This window comes from Schistocerca americana, chromosome 3 (genome assembly GCF_021461395.2).
Source record: "Schistocerca americana isolate TAMUIC-IGC-003095 chromosome 3, iqSchAmer2.1, whole genome shotgun sequence".
Lineage (NCBI taxonomy): Eukaryota > Metazoa > Arthropoda > Insecta > Orthoptera > Acrididae > Schistocerca > Schistocerca americana.
Window position 1 is genome coordinate 170,583,458 of NC_060121.1, and position 20,252 is coordinate 170,603,709.

A 20,252-nucleotide genomic window follows, 5' to 3' on the forward strand; every position below is an offset into this window, starting at 1 on the left:
TCTACAGAAATTTTGCTGCGATTTCATCAAGAACAGATAAAACCACAGTGAAATTTCTATGAAACTAACTTTCAAGGAGTATTACGAAAGTGAAGTGCGAAGCTCACAAATGCGGGAAAAGAAAAGGCGGGTTTTCTAAAAGTCGAAAAATCGCATATACGAACAACAATGGAAAAACCTCTCAGTTTCAGGATATGTTAAAAAAAAAAGACAATCAACACCGTAATTAAATTGTACACAAAATTCCAAAAGAAAAACTATTTTTAATTTATAAACCGCAATTTGCAGTAGCGTTATGTACACATTAGTTGACTAACGATCACTGACGATACTTTGTAAACGTAAGTGAAACGCGCTTGGTATAAAACCTACTGACGTTGATGCACGCAGAAACAAATAACAATTAGTGTATAACAGCTATTCCGAAACACGGCTATTTAAACATATAGAAAATATTTCTCTTCGAATGGATTGCAAAATGTCATTTTATTGATGAGTAGTCCCTACTTACATTTATTTCATAATCGCTCATGCCTCTTAATATTAATGTACCAACTATATCGCAAATTACAAACATTGTTCTTAGAGCACTTATGACGTTAACGCGTTTCTTGCCGCTTGGGGCGCTAGTGTCGCCCCAACAGTCAGACAGCAAGTTTCGCAGCAGAGAGCGTCGCACCCGCATTTGTTAGACTGCGGTGGTGCCTTTAGCTTATAAAGCTGGCCGCGCTCAAAGCCTTTGTCCCCTCCAGCTGCTGAGCGGCGCTACCTGGGTTCGCAGGTGTAGTGACGTCACGCAGGTGACGTCGGCGTGACAGGGGCGAGCTGCGCGCACCTGTGGAGCGGCGCTGACGGCCGCAGTGGCTCCTGGACTCTCACCGGACCCTCATCACACTGACATGGACGCCGACACCAGCGCCGACACCGGGTGAGTCACAGCGGCTTGTTTATCCAACTTCACATTATGTGTCGTCACTTGTCGCCAAGTGCCGAAGTACCTCGCTCGTCTAGCTGTTGAATGATGTTCTAAACAATCAGGGCGCTCCCCCCAGCTATGTGTGAAGAAGCAGCGCGAGAGGCAAAATTAACGGCAGCCTTGTATCCAACTAAACAGTGCAGCGGAACTGCCCATATTTCATAGTGCACCCAGGGTAAAAATAGCGGATCTCTGCAACAAATTTCATAGAACGAACAAGTGATCCGATTGCCCCTATACTAGAAAATATATCAGATAATTACCTCCGCAAGCAGAAAAATACCTCTCATTAAAGATTCATTACGATTATTGTTATCGTTTTATTTTATTTCAATGAAACTGACAATAAAACGTCCTTCACAACTGCTGAAACAATACATGAGGCAAGATATATTGTGTGACTGAGACAAATAATGACAATAATAATAATAGTAATAATAATTATAATAATAATAACAAATAACCGAAAAACAATAAGATTAAGTAAGGGAAATTTAGTGAATTTTATTACTATCGATGCACATGATCTGCTGATATTTGATTAGAGGAAACTTTTTTTAATATGGAAACGTTTTAAAATTTTGAAAATTCTCATAAAATTGTGAAATTATTGCATACAACATCTCAAAACGCGCACACTTTCATTGCAATAACCACATACTGGAAAATGTTAATATAAATTACAAAATAACTTGCGCAGGGAAGAATTACTATTGCTCAATATCACAAGAACTGATTTCTAATCTGATTTCGAGTCTGGATGTTCGGAATACTTAACCATATGTATAAATTAATTTGCGATATGAATTTTAAATGATTCGCTCCACATCATTACCATCTATCGTACGAAATGATCCGTGGAATGTGTAACTAACTAATTATCTGAAGTACCTATATGAGCGAGAAGCATATCCAAATGTTTCGGATTTAATATTCGTCGTCGGACAGGCTTCGAAATCCTTCTATTCCTACTTTGCAGACCGTACTCACATTTGCATCTCGTAATTATATGTTCGAAAAGAACAGTGTATTACATAAAAAACTATGTTTCTCGCATCCTGTAACTGAAATATAATTTGGCAAGTATACTTCCCAAGTTTCACCATTTACGTGAATTCTTAAGATGGAAACACGACTATGGAATTCATTCAAACAGTCCACGGCTCTAGAGCAACGGCAAAAGGAAACAAACTGAAGATGGTTCTGAAATCGATGTAAAGCTCTGATATCCAGGATAACACAGTTGTGAAGGCTATTAATTATGTTGTTTTGGTCCTTCGACTACAGCAAATTTTCTGTACGATACTGACAGATTTTATGGAACTAATTATCTGTAAAATAAATGCATTTCACTAGTTGTTCTTCTTGCCTTGCTCTGTCGGCAACGTATTTCCGTAGAGAGCTGAAGGTATTTAGCAGAATATCGGCAGGCTAATGTAGTGAAATCCAGGAAATGCGAGATCTTCTTTCGTTTTCAGTCATATTGAAGTTGTCCATGTAACACACAGCCACACTGTACAGTATGACCACAAATAAATGTTAAAGCAAATCAGAAATATGGGGAGTTTCAAAAAGGTTCATACGATTTCGTAAAACTGTATCTTCTTCATGAGTGAATATGAAACTTTGGGGTGCATCTTACGCAAAGCATTATAAAGCTTGTATTTTCAAATTACCACCCGACGTTACAAGAGTGTCTCTTACACATGCATACACCTACAATTACGTTTAGATCAAAGTTTTCATTTACCTTTCACAAGTCTTCTACGTGGCATCCATGCGACTGTCAAACTCGTCCACACTTTCTGGGGTATGTCTGCAGTAACTGCATTCACTGTCGTTGCTGTGTGACGTCGCACTTTATTCAAATGCGACATACCTTGAGATCAGGCGACCTTGGAGGCCAATTGTGCAACTCGAGATACATAAGGAATATTTTATTGCACAATTCATTAAAGGTTTCTTACCATCCCATAGATGGAATATGGGAGGGATGACTGCCTACACGCCTCCATGCAAGCTGTTACTTGCCTAATTTTATCTGCATGATCTGCACATCTAGATCAACATACGTAAACCGCAAACTACAATATGGCGCATGGGGGAGGGTACCTTGTATCACTATAAGTCATTTCCTTTGCTGCTCCACTCGCTAACAGAGCTACGGGAAAGGACTTACGCTTCCGTACAAGCCCTGATTTCTCTTTCCTTATCTTTGTGTGTGTGTCGAGGTGGCAGTAGAATTGTTCCGCAATCAGCCTCAAATGTCGCTTCTAACTCTTCTAAATACTGTTCCTCAGAAAGGAAGTCGCTCTGCCTTCACAGATTCCCGTTTGAGTTCCCGAATCACCTCCGTAATACTTACACGTTGATTGATTCTAGCAGCCCACCTCTGAATCGCTTCGATGTCTTCCTTCAGTCTGACCTGCTGGGGATCCCAAATACTTGAGCAGTACTCAAGAATGGGTCCCGCTAGAGTACTGTACCCGGTCTTCTTTACAGATGAACCATACTATCGTAAAGTTCTCCCAATAAACCGAAGCTGACCACCCGCTTTCCCTACTATAATGTTTGTGTGTTCTTTCAGATTTCATATCGCTTTCAACGTTACGCCTAGATATTTAATTGATGTGACTCCGTCAGGCAGCACGATACTAATACTGTGTTCGAGCGTTACGGGATTGGTTGCATTTGCTTGCAGGTTTCTACACACAGAGCTTGCTGCCATTCATCACACCTACTAGAAATTTAGCCTGTCGTCTTGTATGCCCTTACAGTCCACGTCGACACCTTGCCCTACACAATTTCATCAGCAAAAAATCGCAGACTGTTGCCCATCCTGACTGCCCGATCATTTATGTATATAGAAAATAATAGCCGTCCTATCTCAGTTCCTATCTCAACAAATGAGAGGCTCAAGGGGTTGTCACCAATTTCATCGAGCCCGTGGCCACTCCTGACGATACCCTTGTGTCTGACAAATGTGGTAGATGTGTAGGCGGCTAAAGAATATTCTTAGTTTCTGCCCTGAAATACGACACTTGAACTTCTCTAAATGTATTCTCGCTAGACGTACAGCGTCTTTCTTCGACTGGTTGCCAGTTAGGGCTTCTTGAACGTGTCTGTTACGCTCTGTATCCAGTCAGATAAGCCTGTGACTCTTCACAGTGCCCTCCCACATTTACGTCTGTACTCGGAAATCCACCTTACAGCGTGTTGCGGTGAGTACCTCGTGCACTACTGTCTCCTGGTTCGCGGAAAGAATGGTTGCTGGTAAGCCTCTGTGCGAACTCGCGTCTCTCTGATTTTACCTTCGTGGTTTACTAGCGAGATATGCGTAGGAGGAATCAGTATAACGCTAGATTCTTCATGGATTCTGCGCTTTCGGATCTTCAACAGTGAACCACCTCGTGATGCAGAACCCCATCCTCTTATACCGTCTACCACTGATGTTTGCTGAACTCTTTGAGGCTTTCGTGCTTACCAAATGAAACTGTAATGAAATGCGCTGCTCTTCTTTTGATCTTCTCTATTTCTTGTATCAATGCTGTATAGTAGGGATCCCAGATGACGAACGACAAATGTTCCAGTATTGGTCGAACGAGGGTTCCGTAAGCTGCTTTTGTGGGTGGACTACACATCCTGAGAGTTCTTCCAATGTCATGCACAGTGTCTTAACTTTTAGTTGGCAGACCACTTTGACACCTGCCTTACCTGCGATTAGTTTTGTATGGTCTTTCCACTTTAAATCACTACGGGCGCACACTCCTAGATATTTTATTGAGGTTGCTGCTTCCAGAGATTCTTCTGCAGTCGTGTAATCATACAATAATTTCTGCAATGTATCACATTTCTTTTATTTAGGAGGCGGTGAGCTGCTAATTTCTGCATCAAGCGCCGATCCTGTGCAGGTCTTCGCTACAATTTTCAGGTGTTCCGACTTCTCCGTATACAACAGCGTCATACTTCTCGGTATACAAGAGCGTCATCCGCGAAAAGCCTCATACAACTTTCAACCTTATCCACTAGGTCATTTATGTATATTCTTGTACTGAACGAAATAATAACCGGCGGCACAGTGGTGGATTCTTAGATTTACTTCTGGAAAAGGGTGATTTCGTACCATAACACATACAAACGATTTAATCGTTATATTAGAACCTGAAAAAGACGAAACAGTTCACTTTGAAACAACCCATTGATGCTGGAATGTCATGCAGTGTCTTAACTTTCAGTTGGCAGACCACTTTCTAGTTCTGAATCGGTAGAAGTCTGACGGGTCCGGCCGCTAATCATTTGTTTTGGCTGTGGCCAACATTAGATTGCTCAAAGTACTGTTTGTTTGAGGTACCATTGTTGTCTGCTGACTGTATTTAGCAAGGTTTCTTTCCTTGAGTGTTTTTTGCTTCCGTGAGTGATTTCTGCTTTCATGGAAGTATGAAGCGCAGTTTCTGGGGCCATCATCGCAGGGACCAGGCGTCTCCTGTTCCCCCCACGCCCCCTCCCCTCCACCCCTCACCGCATAGCTCCTCACCCGTGGCTGTACACACTGAACGTCCATAATATTCCGACCACTGCCCTACTATCTATATTAACTCGTCCAGGCGATAGCAGCGACGCCTGGCGAGGAATGACTGCTAGTCAGACTCACGCTCGGTGTATCTAGCACCAGGGAGCGTGCCGTTCGTGTGTAGAATGGGGAAGGCACAAGATATCTCAGTTTGCCTGAGGGCACACTGTGATGGCCCGGTGGCCCAGCACGAAAACTTCAGAAACTGTACAGCTTGGGTATTCAAGGAGTGCTGTGGTGTCTTCAACATAGGGCGAAACCAAGATGAAACCAAGTCCAGACGTCGTGGGGTTGGGCGACCACCCGTCATTACAGGTACCAGACTTCGCAGTCTTGGCAGACTGGTAAAACAAGACAGGCGCCAGACTGTGGCGGAACTAATATCAGTAAAGCTTGTTAGAGTACAAATGTATCTGAACACACATTGCCTCGGACACTCGTAACGTTGGGCCTCCATAGCCGACGACCCATGCATGTGCCAAAAACACCACGACATCGGCAGCTATGACTGAAATGCGTATGGGACCATTCGTACTGGGCGTTGGCGCAATGGGCAGAGCGTTGCATAGTCTGATGAATCTCGATACCTTCTTCATCATGCCGATGGGAGGGGGCGAATCCGTCGTCTTCCAGGGATACAGATGCTTGACGCCTGTACTCCGGGACGAAGACAAGCTGGCGGCGGCTCCATTACGTTCTGGGGAACCTTCAAGTGGTTATCTATGAGTCCAGTGGAGATCGTGCACGGCAACATTACGGTCAAGGAGCATCGTACACTGGTTTCAGACTAGGTACATCCCTTCATGGCGATCGTGTGTCCTGACAATGGTAACATTTTTCAACAAGATAGTTCGCCATGTGACAAGGCCGGAGTGTGATGGAGTGCTTCGAGGAACACAGTGACTATTTCCAATTGATGTGCTGGCTCCCCAACTCCCCAGATCTGAACACGATCGAAGAAATCTGAGATGTAATTGAACGTGGTGTCGGGACTCATCTGCCCTCTCCCCGTAATTTACGAGAAGCCGTGCGAGGTAGCCGCCCGGTCTTAGGCTCCTTACCATGGTTCGCGCAGCTCCCCCCGTCGGAGGTTGGAGTCCTCCCTGGGGCATGGGTGTGTGTCTTTAGCGTAAGTTAGTTTAAGTTAGATTAAGTAGTGTGTAAGCGTACGGACCGATGACCTCAGCAGTTTGGTCCCATAAGAATTTACTACAAAAAAATTGCGAGAATTAGGTGACTTTTATGTGTGCAGTTGTGGAGAAAACACCCTCTAGCGACTTACCAAGACCTCATTTCTTCCATGCCACGACGCGTCGCCACTGTTGTCATTCCCAAAAGTGGACATACCGGCTTTTAGTTAGGTGGTCATAATCTTTTGGCTGAGCAGTGTATGTGGGGGACAGGATTGCTTCCTCCGCTCCCTGCTTCTCCCCCTCTGAAATCTGCAAATTAACATCAGGTTACCTCCCATTACGAACGTGGGTGCACTCAACGAATGTGATCTGATTTATAAATGATAGTGCTCAGAAATCAGTCGTCCTTTTTCGCTGGTTTTATTTGGCAAATCCAGATTTCTGATAGTGCCTAATGCGTTGATAAATGCTACGCACTAACCGAAATCTAGATTTGCTACATAAAACCTGCAAAAAAAGGACGACTGATTCCTGTGCCCTATCATTTATAAATATATGCCAACTTACAGTTAACTCACTGTATATTTGTTACTATCATTAACTTTGCTCCACGATCTTTATAATACAACTCTCATACTGCTGGCTGCAGAGACATGATGCTGTGGTTTCCGGCGCTGATGGCAGCGCGGGCTGAGCAGCACTCCGCTCTGCCGTAAGCAAGCCTGCTCCAGCGGTGTCGTATGGAAACTCTGGAGGGCGTCTCTACGCCAGTTGCCTCTCACACGTCGCTGCGTCTAGCAGCGACTGTGCATACTTGGCCGGTCGGAGTGGCTGTGAGGTTCTAGGCGCTACAGTCTGGAGCCGAGCGACTGCTACGGTCGCAGTTTTGAATCCTGCCTCGGGCATGGATGTGTGTGCTGTCCTTAGGTTAGTTAGGTTTAATTAGTTCTAAGATCTAGGCGACTGATGACCTCAGATGTTAAGTCGCATAGTGCACAGAGCCATTTTGTGCATACTTGTGTTTCCGCCACAAGATATTAACCTCGCCTTTGGACCTCGTTCGTGGGACGACACCACATATATTATGAAAAGAAATTGTTCTGTAACACTCTCCTGGGGTACGCCCTACGTTCTTTTTACGTCTGAAGACTTCTCTGTGTTGAGATTGACCGCCTGTTTGCTAGAAACTTTTTAATCCGGCCATACAGACGGTGTGACATGCCGTAAGTTCGTATTTTGTGCAGTAGGCGGCAGTGCGGAACTGTATTGAACGCCTGACGAAAGTCGAGAAACACGACATCAGTTGGTACGTACTGTATTCTGGGCCTGTATGCGCTCGGTGTCCTGTGTTAGTCCCGTCTGACACGAGTCTTAACACACGTGACCAGTATTCACGTGTGGTCTGTAAAACTCGTTTACTATGTAATACTTTTAGCCACACTGCATTTTCCCAGTATCTTTCCACTTAATCGCAGCTTGCCGTTTACCTTTCTTGTAACTGGCCCAGTACAGTCTTTTCATATCTCTGCTAGCCATGCTCTCCAGCTTCGCGAGGATAGCACGACTGTTTTCCTTAGCGATAGCAAATTATGCAAGCAAACCTTCCTCGTGAATAAATCTATTAGTGGAATCCTTATCAAAATCCCATAGGCAGTTTCCGACACTAGCCTATACATACAGGCAGAACAATCCTTTGGCGGGGAGAAATTTATTATACGTATAGATACATGAGAATTTTCGAAAGAGTTTCAAACCTTTTGAGGTATCCCATCGGAACGTATTTTTCTTCGAAAAGTTTCAGAAGTCTGGTAAGTTTGAATTCTACGTGATCTACATTTTCGGAAACCATACTGATTTCCATGCTAAAGGTTCTGTTGCTCCACTTAGGTCATTATACTGTAACTCACAACATATTCTAGTACTGTAGGACGCTAGTTCTGTGGAACAGTTCGAAGTTCATTTAGGGGGTGTCTGTGGTAAATTTTAGTCAAGAGTGGAGAAAATTTGCTGGAAAATTCTATGTACAGGGCTATTACAAATGATTGAAGCGATTTCATAAATTCACTGTAGCTCCATTCATTGACATATGGTCACGACACACTACAGATACGTAGAAAAACTCAAAGTTTTGTTCGGCTGAAGCCGCACTTTAGGTTTCTGCCGCCAGAGCGCTCGAGAGCGCAGTGAGACAAAATGGCGGCAGGAGCCGAGAAAGCGTATGTCGTGCTTGAAATGCACTCACATCAGTCAGTCATAACAGTGCAACGACACTTCAGGACGAAGTTCAACAAAGATCCACTAACTGCTAACTCTATTCGTCGATGGTATACGCAGTTTAAAGCTTCTGGATGGCTCTGTAAGGGGAAATCAACGGGTCGGCCTGCAGTGAGCGAAGAAACGGTTGAACGCGTGCGGGCAAGTTTCACGCGTAGCCCGCGGAAGTCGACGAATAAAGCAAGCAGGGAGCTAAACGTACCACAGCCGACGGTTTGGAAAATCTTACGGAAAAGGCTAAAGCAGAAGCCTTACCGTTTGCAATTGCTACAAGCCCTGACACCCGATGACAAAGTCAAACGCTTTGAATTTTCGGCGCGGTTGCAACAGCTCATGGAAGAGGATGCGTTCTGTGCGAAACTTGTTTTCAGTGATGAAGCAACATTTTTTCTTAATGGTGAAGTGAACAGACACAATGTGCGAAAATGGGTGGTAGAGAATCCTCTTGCATTCGTGCAGCAAATTCGCAGTTCACCAAAAGTTAACGTGTTTTGTGCAATCTCAAGGTTTAAAGTTTACGGCCCCTTTTTCTTCTGCGAAAAAAACGTTACAGGACATGTGTATCTGGACATGCTGGAAAATTGGCTCATGCCACAACTGGAGACCGACAGCGCCGACTTCATCTTTCAACAGGATGGTGCTCCACCGCACTTCCATCATGATGTTCGGCATTTCTTAAACAGGAGATTGGAAAACCGATGGATCGGTCGCGGTGGAGATCATGATCAGCAATTCATGTCATGGCCTCCACGCTCTCCCGACTTAACCCCATGCGATTTCTTTCTGTGGGGTTATGTGAAAGATTCAGTGTTTAAACCTCCTCTACCAAGAAACGTGCCAGAACTGCGAGCTCGCATCAACGATGCTTTCGAACTCATTGATGGGGACATGCTGCGCCGAGTGTGGGAGGAACTTGATTATCGGCTTGATGTCTGCCGAATCACTAAAGGGGCACATATCGAACGTTTGTGAATGCCTAAAAAAACTTTTTGAGTTTTTGTATGTGTGTGCAAAGCATTGTGAAAATATCTCAAATAATAAAGTTATTGTAGAGCTGTGAAATCGCTTCAATCATTTGTAATAACCCTGTATATCGTGACAGGAGTCTTATTGACATAGGAGCGTTACTAAAATTTAGCAATTTAAGTTAATTTTCAACAGCGCTACTGAATTGATTGGTGGTATATTTCCTTGTGCACAATTTACATCCGTGTTTAATACAGTGATATGCCAAGTATGGGCTTTTTTCATTGAGCCCATTTTAGTGACACACTACAGGCTCGTAAAATCGTTCGAGACAATTTACACCGGGCACTGGTTTAATTACAATGACGGAACAACAATCGTAACCCGAAGGAATTGTCCAAAAATTGGTAGACTGATTCCACATGTGAAGGAGGGTGTTTATTCAAATTTCGCGCCAGTGGTATAAGAATGGCGTTAGTAGCGCCACTATGAGGATGCGAATCAGGTTTTGTCTTAAATACACGCTGTAAGGGTCGTGAGCGTTAGTTACCTTTGATGAGTTGATGTTAGTCAAGAATGGCTCGAAGACGACAAAGACGCGCTTATCCCAACACCTCGCTGAGTTTGAACAAGGTCATGTAAGTGGGCTACAAGAAGCTGGACGTCCCCTCTGCGATATTGCAGAAAGACTTGGCAGGAATGTAGGCACTGTACACTATTGCTCGCAGCGGCGGTCACCAGAATGTACGAACGCAGAAAGAGCGGGCACTGGACGGCCACGTGACACTACCGGGAGGGAGGATCATCATGATAGATGTATGGATCTGGCGCAGCGTACTGCATCTGCAGCTATTTGAGCAGCAATTAGCACCATAGTGACACAACTTACAAATCGGTGACTTCAAGGAAAGCTCTGCCCCAGACGCATTTTACCGAACTTTCCACTGACCTCGAACCGACATTGGTGCCAGGTGAGAGCTCACTGTAGAACTAGATGGAGGCCTGTTATCTTTTCTGATGAACGCCGGTTCCCCCTCGATACCAGCGATTGCCGTGTGTTTGTTAGGAGGAGGTCAGTTGAAGGCATGCAACCATCCTATCTGGATGCCAGATGCACTGATCCTACAGCGGTAGTTATGGTCTGGGGTGCAATTTTGTATGCCAGCAGGAACACTCGCCGCCATCCCACGCAATCTGATTGCAAATTTGTACGTCAGTCTCGTGATTCGACCTGTTGTGCTGCCACTGGAACATCTTCGGATGACAACTCCAGCGTCATCCCCAACCAGCATTAATCGTCCCTATATACATCTACATGGTTACTCTGCAATTCACACTTAAGTGTCTGGTAGAGGGTTCATCTAACCATTTCCGTACTACTTCTCTACCATTCCACTCTCGAATGGCGCGTGGGAAAAAGGAACACCTAAATCTTTCCGTTCGAGCTCTGATTTTTCTTATTTTATTATGATGAGCATTTCTCCCTACGTAGGTGGGTGTCAACAAAATATTTTCGCTTTCGGAAGATAAAATTGCTGATTGAAATTTCGTAAATAGATTTAGCCGCAAAGGAAACCGCCTTTGTTTCAGTGACTGCCACCCCAACTCGCGTATCATATCAGTGACACTCTCACCCCTATTGCGCGATAACACGAAACGAGCTGCCCTTCTTTGCACTTTTTCAATATCCTCCGTCTATCCTACCTGGTAAGGATCCCACACCGCGCAGCAATATTCCAGCAGATGACGGACATTTGTAATGTAGGCTCTCTCTTCAGTGGGTTTGTCGCATCTTCTAAGTGTTCTGTCAACAAAGCGCAGTCTTTGTTTCGCCTTCCCCACAATACTATCTACGTAGTCTTTCCAATTTAAGTTGCTCGTAATTTAGTCAAATTGACAGCCCTTAGATTTGTGGGATTTATCGTGTACCCAAAATTTGTCGGATTTCTTTTAGTACCCATGTGGATGACCTCGCACTTTTCTTTTTTAGTGCCAATTGCTACCTTTCAGACCACACAGAATTCCACTTGCAGTTTGTAATTGGAATCGATCGTCTGATAATTTTACCAGACGGTAAATTACAGCGTCATCTGCAAACAGTCTAAGGGGGCTGCTCAGATTATCACCTGGGTCAGAAACAGCAGAGGGCCTATGTTCCCCGACCAAATGCAGCAAGCCTGGAATCCAGCCCACAAACTCACATCCGGCACAAGTGCAGCACAATGCACGCACGTTTTCTGGCTTACATTCAACATTCTGGCGGTGTACCGGTGTTTCGTATGTGCAATAGCTTACCTCTCGCTTACCTGTGATTTTGCAATGATAACCATTTAAAACGTTACCTAGAGAAATCTATTCTCTAAATTTCGTTACGCTCATTATTTAATGGTTTTGCGATATTTTCCTTCAGTATAGTTAGTTCCATTTCCCGTGGATCATATTCACGATAAACATTATGATGTGGACCATGCCACTTCAACAAAAGATTGCAGATACAACTGAAGGCGTCGGTGGTAGGAAGTACTAATGGACGAGAGCGTAGTTTTAAGTTATTGTATCTGTATATGTGTTGGTTAGATTCAAAGACTAGATCGTAAATACAATAACACCAAATAGTTCATACCTTAGCCACTTCTTCCCAGCGGAACAAATGCAGCCACTTGTTAGCGTCATGTCGTGCACCTGAAATAAAACAACAAATGCTTTGATCGTCTCGAAATGAATGAATGGCTCTGAGCACTATGGGACTCAACTGCTGTGGTCATAAGTCCCCTAGAACTTAGAACTACTTAAGCCTAACTAACCTAAGGACAGCACACAACACCCAGCCATCACGAGGCAGAGAAAATCCCTGACCCCGCCGGGAATCGAACCCGGGAACCCGGGCGTGGGAAGCGAGAACGCTACCGCACGACCACGAGATGCGGGCGATCGTCTCGATCCTTGCTACAATGAGGTTAGCGCCCTCTCCCACCGACGCTTTCAATTACACAGCTTTGTACTTGCCACTCATAGGCTCAATGGCCAGGCGTATGAAGGCCGTTATTACGGCCAGAGGTGGTTGTTCTGGGTACTGATTTCTCAAAATCTATGCACAAAAATTGCTTGAAAATGTAATCACATGTCAGTTCTAGTATAATATATTTGTCCAATGAATTCCCGTTAATTATCTGCATTTCTTCTTGGTGCAGCAATTTTTAATGGCCAGTAGTGTAATTAGTACCGTCAGAATACGCGATGTTGTTAATAGTTTTTCGTGGAGGACTTACTTCCAGCAGAATACCAGTGTTCTGCCTAACACAATTAGGGAAACGCTGTTCTGAGGGACAGAGAAATGTGCTTGTAGCAGTCCTGTGTGCATGCACGAATCTGGCCCTCTCCGGGCAGCAGAGCTCCACTTAATTAAGCCCTCCCTCCCCCCGCCATGCCCTCGACGCCTAGCAGAGGCTCCGCTAAACCGGTTTCCCTGACTGGCTACGCAGACGAGGGCTGCGGCGCTTCCCCGACGCGACGAGCGCCCGCCAGCGCCACGACCTGGCGGCGGCCAAAACATTCTGGAGGCCGGCGCGCCGTCCCGGGAATCCGTATTCAGCACACAGCACGCAGTGCCACGCCACTCCACTGCACTCCAGTCCACAAGGCACCGACAGTGCGTACTGCCCGCCCGCGCGTTTCCTGTACCAGCGGGTGACTCAGCAACAACCCGACTCCACCTCAAGCACTCCGACCTTCTCCGTGGCAAACGGCGAGCATTCCTAAAACGTCCAGCTTGCGGCGATCAACTCGCACACTTGCCACGTAATACACGACGAGAAAGGAATCCCAGTACCTACACTACTGGCCATTAAAATTGCTACACCAAGAAGAAATGCATATGATAAACGGGTATTCATTGGACAAATATATTATACTAGAACTGGCATGTGATTACATTTCACGCAATTTGGGTGCATAGATCCTGAGAAATCAGTACCCAGAACAACCACCTCTGGCCGTAATAACGGCCTTGATACGCCTCGACATTGAGTCAAACAGAGCTTGGATGGCGTGTACAGGTACAGCTGCTTGTGGTGTCACCGCCAGACACAAGATTCTCATTATAATCGCATTACATTTCCTTGGCATATACTGAAGCTACTTTTATCGCTATGCACCGTCCAGTATAATAGACCAGTCAAAAATTTATCTGGACAATCTCATCTCCTTGAAGACTCTCCGCATGACTGTATCACTGTACAAAATACTGTGGTTAAATTTCGAACGCCTTTCAGAAATCTAGGGGGATGGGATCCACTTGGGCACCTGCAAAACCTGCAACATATCTCGTGTGAGCGAAATGAGCTATTTTGTACGAGCGTTTTTTTTTTTTCCTTGAATTCGTACTGATTCTGCGAGAGACCGTTCTTTGCCTCCTGGAAAGATAGGTCCGATATTACGCTACGCTTTAGGAACTCGCAACAGGCGAACATTGGCGATATTGAACGTAATTCAGTGCATTCTTTCTTTTACTGTCTTTGTAAGCTGTCCCGCACGACGCTGATAAAGAAGCTACAATACAGAAAAGATCATTTTATTAATAAGTGAGGTGACAGGTGTTTCATGTTTATAGGGGCACATGATGATGAATTCAGACCAAAAGAAACACATGTCGTGGTAGAGGGAGCCCAGACAATCGCTTTTATACACACTGTCGCCTTCCCCTCCCCCCCCCTCTCTACCCACTCCCCTTCTTCAATTGCACCTTTTGTTGCAATTGGGCTATGGTCAGGGCAGTTGTTGTACATCACGAACGGCACACAGTGTCGCAGCAGCCGTAAGTGGACCTGCATTGGTCTGCTGAAAGATCACACCGCCTTCCTGTAGAAGAAATGGCAATAGCACGTGGACAACAGCCTCTGCAGTGTAGCGAGCACTGGCTGCTTTACCATGCAGAAACACAAAACGTGACCGGGAGTTGTAACTGATGCCCGCTTCCCACGATGAAGCCTGGGGTGGGACCTGTGTGTCGTTGGCGAATGCGCTCTGGAATTGGCAGCTCACCGATCGTGACCCATACATGTGTATGTCCACGACTTGCATACAGACAGAAACTCCTATCATCACTGAAGACAACAGAGCGCCAGTCCACTCGCCAATCAACTGTAGCACGGCACAAGCGCAGCCATGCATAGCTTTTCCAGAGGCACTCGTGATCTTAATACTGCTGCAAGCACATTGTTGCCAGTGGTCTCTGAAGACACAGCAGATGCTACATGTTAATTAATTGAAACCTCCAGCTGCCGACAGGTGTTGTTGATATACCTCGATGGGGACAGCTGGAAATGCGTGCCCCGATCGGAACTCGAACCCGGGACCTCCTGCTTACATTTCAGACGCTCTATCCGGGTTCGAGTCCCGGTCGGGGCACGGATTTTCAGCTGTCCCCATCGAGGTATATCAACAACACCTGTCGGCAGCTGAGGGTTTCAATAAATTATCATTTATTCTAGAGAAGCTGCACGGTCATCAGTGGTATCTGTTCTTTCGAGAAGTTACTATCTTCATATATATATATATATATATATATATATATATATATATATATATATATATAGGTGCCACATGTGCCTGGATTTCGTCCCACTACCTGTATGTCCAGAACCTCGAGAGGTGTGGTGATGTTCCAGAGACCACTGTTGAAAGCAGCGACTCACCACCGATGCATTGTGCCGAACATACACAGCAGTACACCGATACATGTATCCAGCTTCCCACAGGCCCACAATGCGACCTTGTTCAAATGGTTGAAGATGGTCAACAGGAGTATGTACTCATTGGTGAGGCATCGTTGTACCCCAGACTGAATGTTGCACACACTGTGCAGTTACTGCATGGAGACTCAAAGCAGACGTTGCACAGACAGGTCTTCTGAGCGATATCAGGCCCGCCGATGATCGTGACAAAAGAATCACTAACACTACGACACTCAACCATCTACATTTTGTACCCTGGTGCCACTGAGCACGATCTTTGAGAGTGATGCATTTCTATTTTTTTTCTTCATTTTTACCCGGCAGGGTGATTACACATGCAATGTAGCTGGCTTTGCCAGTGGATTGAAAACTTACCAATAGGCAGAGTGACGCATGATACACTGGTTAAAAGGTCGTGCAAGACATAGAAGTAATTTCCAAAGTATATAGAGAAATTTAACGTGCTGGTTAGTATTCACATTATGTATTACTAACTTACTGGACAGTATCAGTCGGAGTGGCAGATCTTTCACAGATGACGGAGGAATACGCGAGGAAATATTGACACGCAACAATTTTAGTAGTATACAGTCAAATATGAACATAATATCGAACTGGCTCAAAAGAAACTAGCTCTTAATGTAGAAAAATAAATATGTAATCACTTTATGGAACGTAAAACTGACGTAAACAGGACTAGGGGTTGAATATTTACTAACTAGAATTACTGATATCAGATCAGTACCTCTTAACAATTGTGCGAAGTGTCTGGGCGAAGTCATAAAACTTGCTCTCGTGTAGATTAAATACAAATCTTGTTTTGGAGCATTACCTAACCGGAGTTTGCATACGGATGATAATGCTGACAAAATAGCCTAATTTGCTCAAATGAACAGCTACCATCCCAGGTCGAACTAGAAGTGGTCATAGAGCGTATAAAAAAGTAATGGTGGCGCGAATTATCACTGCCATTTTGAACGGGGGAGTCTGTAGAAAAAATCCCAACAGCAGCCTTCCCCACATGAGTAGCGAAAATAAAATTAGGCTGATTACTGATCGCAGAGAGATAGATAGGTCGTCAAACGTTCTACAACACGTATTCAGCTGGAGCAGTGGCAAGACACAGGACTTTTGAGGAGGAGCGGGATTCATATCTCTGTGTGTCCACTCATGTTAACAGGAGTGCTCGGCTGGTTACTCTGTAAAGCACACTGTCGATTTCCTTCACAACCCTGGTCCAGTCTGAGCTCCGTCTCTAATGACCTATGCACAGAAGTGTTCGGCGTATGTGGGAGCAATAACAGTGACAATCCAGGAGGTCTCTACAACTGAACGAAAAAATTCAGTTCTGAAACCCATCGCTGTCACAAATTTATTTTGGCATTTCATAAATTCGTCCTCCTCGGCAAGTTAAAGCTCAGTCTCCCTCCTCTTAACACTCGATCCGTGAATAAGTCGGGAATATTATCTGTTTGTAGTAAGAAAAACGCAGTCTCTTCCAAAAACGTCTTTGTATTTTAAATAGGTCAGAAACAGATACTTCAACTCAGGCCTCCAGAAAGTTCTGTATTCCAGTAAAATGTAGCCGGCCGGTGTGGCCGAGTGGTTCTAGGCGCTTCAGTCTGGAACCGAGCGACCACTAAGGTCGCAGGTTCGAATCCTGCCTCGGGCATGGATGTGTGTGATGTCCTTACGTTTAAGTAGTTCTAAGTTCTAGGGGACTGATGACCTCAGATGTTAAGTCCCATAGTGCTCAGAGCCATTTGAACCAGTAAAATATATACAATCTAATCGATTATCAGGAAGTGAAAAGCGGTAACTGCACCAGTTGTCTAGCATCTCTCTTACCCCATTCATCCAGTTCAGTAAAACCAAATTGCCAACAACTTACACTGAGGTGACAAAAGTCATGGGGTAGTGATACACACATAATTATACCAGTGGCGGTAGTATCGCATACGCAGTATATAAAAGGGCAACGCATTGACGAAGCTGTCATTTGTACTCAGGTGATTCATGTGAAAATATTTCGAAAGTGATTATGGCCACACAGTGTGATTAACAGACTTTGAACGCGGTTTGGTAGCTGGAGCTAGATACATGGGACATTTCGTTTCGGAAATCGTTAGTGAATTCAATATTCCTAGATCTACTGTCAAGGTCACTCCGAGAACACCAAACTTCAGGCATTAACTCTCACCACGGACAACGCAGCAATCGACAGACTTCACTTAACGACCGACAGAAGCAGCGTTTGCATAGAGGTTTCAGTGCTAACGGGCAAACAACACTGCGCGATATAAGCGCAGAAATAAATGTGGGACGTATCCCTTAGGACAGTGCGGCGAAATTTGGCGTTAATGGACTATGGCAGCAGACGACCGACGCGAGTGCCTTTGCTAACTGCGTGACATCAGCTGCACTGCCTCTCCTGGACTCGTGCCCATATCGGCTGGACCCGAGACGACTGGAAAATCTTGGTCTGGCCAGATGAGTCCCACTTTGATTGGTAGGGTTCGAGTGCGGCGCAGATACCACGGAGCCATGAACCCAAGTTGTCAAGAAGGCAATGTGCAAGCTGATGGTGACTCCACAGTGGTGTGGTCTCTGTTTGTATAGAATGGACTGGGTCCTCTGGTCCAGCTGAACCAACAATTGACTAGAAATGGTTATGTTCGACTACTTCGACACCACTTGCAGCCATTCATGGAGTGCGTGTTCCCAAACAACGAAGGAATTTTTATGAATAACAATGCGTCCTGTCACCAGGCCACAATTGTTCGTGATTGTTTGAAGAGCATTCGCCGGTCGGAGTGGCCGTGTGGTTCTAGGCGCTACAGTCTGGAGCCGAGCGACCGCTACGGTCGCAGGTTCGAATCCTGCCTCGGGCATGGATGTGTGTTATGCCCTTAGGTTAGTTATGTTTAATTAGTTCTAAGTTCTAGGCGACTGATGACCGTAGAAGTTAAGTAGCGTAGTGCTCAGAGCCATTTGAACCATTTGAAGAGCATTCTGAACAGTTCGAGCTAATGATTTGGCCAACCAGATCATCCGACGTGAATCCCATCGTGTATTTATGGGACATATTCGAGAGGTCAGTTCGTGGACAAACTCCTGCACCCGCTACACTTTTGCATTTATGCGTGGCTGTAGGGTCAGTACGGCTCAGTATTTCTGCAGGGGACGACTTGGGTCGATGACACCTCGAGTTGCCGCACTACGCCGTTTAAAAGGAGGTCCGACAGGGATTTTGCCACGTCAGTGTATGTTGCCTGTCCCTCTCGGTGACGACAAAAAGTGTGCCAGAATCTCACAAGGTGTACACTATTACAGCACTGTACTAAGCCACACATTTCAAGCGCAATAAGATTATTATTTCCGTATGTGTACGATAAAATGCCAAACAATTGTACACAGATTTTGTTTATCAGCGATCAACATTACGTTAATCTTTTATTTTTATTTTATTTATTCATTTATTTTCACTTCTGCAAATCTGTTAGGCCATCATCCTTGAGAAACTATTGTACATTTCCTAAACGTTGTGTGTCCAGGCAGGCAAATGTTCCCTTTCTGGTGATTCCAAGATAAGTTTCACTATTTCACGGTAATGCAGTAAATAACAACTCCGGTAAGGGTATTGATTGACTTCATTCTTTTGTTTCTAGTTTCTCTTCATCGTTTTTTCCTTTTAGACCGTTTTTGACGTTATCTTGTAGTACTACAGCTCATATGCTTCTAATGCTGACCTTGTAAACGTGGTTTTGCTGTTTTTGTTGTTGCTTTTATTGTTGTGGTCTTCCGTCAGAACACTGACTTGACGGACTTCACAACACTTGTTTATCCTATACAAGCCTCTTCCTTTGTGCATAGCTTTTACAGCTTGCGTGCATTTGAACCTGTTTACCAATAGTCAAGCCGTGGTCTCGCTCTACAGTCTTTACCCCGACAGTTCCCTACATTATCAAATGCCTTGATGCGTTAGGATGAGTCCTTTTAGTCATGTTGTACCATAACTTTAATTTTCTCTACACTTCGATTCAGTATTTCTTCGTTAATTAACTGATCTACCGATCTAATCTTCAGCATAATTCTGTAATACCTCATTTCAAGAACTTCCATTCTCTTCTTGTCTTTATTACTTATTGTCCATATTTCATTTGCATATAACACTTCACTCTAGACAAATACTTACATAAAAGACTTTCTAACCGTTAAATCTTTACCGGAAAGGCTGTTCTTACTATTGCCAGTCTGTATTTCATATCCTCTTTGTGTTTCCCATTGCCAATTACTTTTCTGCCCAAAGAGTTAAACGCGTCTAGTACCAACATAATTCACTCAGCTTCACCTGATTTAATAATACTGCACTTCATTACTCTTTTTTTTTTTAACATAGCTGATGTTAAATTTCCAACTTCTCTAACCTAGCTAGACACATAAGAAAGTCTACCCTCCGATCAGCAGAACGCCAGATTTGTTTTCTCTGATGATAATATCCTCCTGTGCATGTTCTCTGGAAATATATTGGCTATATTTTCCCCTTGCTTTTAGCTGTCTGCAGTACCAATAAAGATCGGTCATTTTTACAAATGTTACAA

General features: G+C 44.5%; 1 long non-coding RNA gene across 1 annotated transcript in view; it reads left to right on the forward strand.

Moving 5' to 3' along the window:
* LOC124605403 overlaps nt 1–20,252 on the forward strand; it is a 198,565-nt gene that overhangs the window by 112,370 nt on the left and 65,943 nt on the right. The window contains exon 2 of the long non-coding RNA XR_006978639.1: nt 782–928. This is a non-coding gene — a long non-coding RNA (uncharacterized LOC124605403). The remainder of the gene's footprint in view (nt 1–781; nt 929–20,252) is intronic.